This window comes from Alligator sinensis, unplaced genomic scaffold (genome assembly GCF_000455745.1).
Source record: "Alligator sinensis unplaced genomic scaffold, ASM45574v1 scaffold682_1, whole genome shotgun sequence".
Taxonomy (NCBI): domain Eukaryota; kingdom Metazoa; phylum Chordata; order Crocodylia; family Alligatoridae; genus Alligator; species Alligator sinensis.
Genome location: NW_005842011.1, coordinates 1489671 through 1491816, shown reverse-complemented (window position 1 = coordinate 1491816; position 2146 = coordinate 1489671). Strand labels below are relative to the sequence as shown.

At 54.1% G+C, this 2146-nt stretch overlaps 1 protein-coding gene across 1 annotated transcript in view; it reads right to left on the bottom strand.

Moving 5' to 3' along the window:
• Positions 1 to 2146, bottom strand: part of LOC102377482 (plasminogen-like) — a 103649-nt gene that overhangs the window by 29146 nt on the left and 72357 nt on the right. The window lies entirely within an intron of this gene.

Below are 2146 nucleotides of genomic sequence, written 5' to 3'. Positions count from 1 at the left end.
CTTTCCTGCCTAGGCAGGGGTTCAGATTTGATGATCTGTTGAGGTACCTTCCGACCCTAACATCTATGAATCTATGAGATACTCTTCACTGATTCTCCTATTTTGGATTTTCAAAACTTTAAAATGTAAAACCTGTGGATTTCCTGTGTTTCACCAGACAGCTGTTCTGCTGCCGTGAGATGGAACTGCCCCATGCACCTCTGTTTCTGGAAGGAACTTGTGGGGTTGGGCCAGGAAAGCCTCAGTAAGGGTGGGCACTCCTGTATGCATGACATTTATCCGCTGCAACTGCTTGCCAGTCAAGCTCCATACAAGATGTGCGAGGCACCTTCACCTGTCTGTGGTGGCAGCAGCGTAACCCCAACTGAGAACCACTGAAACAAGTTAAGGTAGTACAGCAGTGGTTCTCAAGTAGGATGGCAACAAATTCAGATAAATTATGGAGGGGTGCCTTTAAACTATTTTGATGAACTATGATTAACAAAAAATTCTCCTTCCTCAATAAATGGTTGTTTTTAAGTTAATTATATCCAGCAAATCCAGGGATGGATCCAGACAATATTTGTGGGGGGGAGGAACTCACTGGTTCAGTGCTGAGGGAGACAATTGGCTTCATGGTTAATTATAATCTACCACATTCCTTCTAAACTTTTCATTTCACAAGTGTTAATTATCCTCTATTCTTTTCAGTGGTCTTGATGTTCTACCAATCAAGCTATCCTTTGTTCTGCAATTCTGCTGCCTGTTCACTGCTCCTGTTAATGAAGCTCCTGTTACACAGCCTTTTTTAACTTATTGCAATGAAGTTATGTTTGTTTTTCCTTCAATCTTAAACTAAACAATACAGCTTTAGGCACCTCACATGTTAATAAATGCTCCAGTTTATTTTTTAATCCCTCTGCCCGCCCTCCTAGAGGTGGAGCTGGAACAGGTTGCCCTGTGCCTCATCTGCATATACATTTTTGGAGAATCCCAGGAATTGTAACAAGAACCCCTGGTTCCAGTCATGAGTGGAAGACTGAATAGCACATGGATCCTTTGTGGGGGTATCTGAAGTACATACACATACTGGGCAGTGCTGAGCTGTGAGATCACCGTGGCTTGAAATGCTGTTGACTCTGCTTGGGCCCAGCCCAATGAGCTATATGGCATTGTCCCAGGTGAGCGGAGACGCCAGGAAACCCCAGCGGCGGCAAAGGGTTCCACTTACCTCCCGCAGGGCTGGAGGAGCCGAAGGAAGTTTATCCGGCTGTGGCTGAGCAGCGGGGGCGGGGCACACCGGCCGGGAGAAGGGAGAAACAAAAGGCAGCCCCGCCGAGGCAACAGGGCGGCTGGACGAAGGAGGCTGGGGAGAGAAGCCCCAGCAAGTGGGGAGTCAGCCACCACCTGCAGAGTGCGGGAGCGGAGGAGGCGGAGCCAGTCGCGGCTCCGAGAAATGGAGCAGAGCAGCTGGCAGCGGTGCTGGTGGAGAGGCCAGCACTGAGACTATCAGCGGAACCGGTGGAGAAGCCAGCGGCAGCACCAGTAGCCGGACAGAAGGAGGAGTGGAGAGAAGCCCCAGCAAGTGGGGAGTCAGCCACCACCTGCAGAGTGCGGGAGCGGAGGAGGCGGAGCCAGTCGCGGCTCCGAGAAATGGAGCAGAGCAGCTGGCAGCGGTGCTGGTGGAGAGGCCAGCACTGAGACTATCAGCGGAACCGGTGGAGAAGCCAGCGGCAGCACCAGTAGCCGGACAGAAGGAGGAGTTCGCCGGATCCCAGGTTACAGAGCGGGGAGCGAGGGCAGCTGCAGCGGGAGCGGCAGGAGTGGCAGGGAGGCCAGCTGCAGTAAGACAGAAGGCACCGGTGAGGCAACCAGGTGCCTAATACAGAGCAGAGCCGGCAGGAGGTACAGCGCCCCCATGGACCCCTGGGGGAGCGCAGGTACGAGGACGGAGGGAGCGGGCTGGCGTCCCCATAGGCAGTACGCCCAGCCTGAAGACCATTGCTGACGGACGGCGTGTTGAGGCGAGGGGGTGACAAGCCAGGGGCGACGTGGAGACCCCCAAGAGGAAGAGCCTAAGGTGGTGAGTGGACAGGGTGTAGGGGAGGACGGAGCCCCAAGGTTACCAGCTGACGGACGCGCCGACACCGGGGGGCAACCCCAGGGG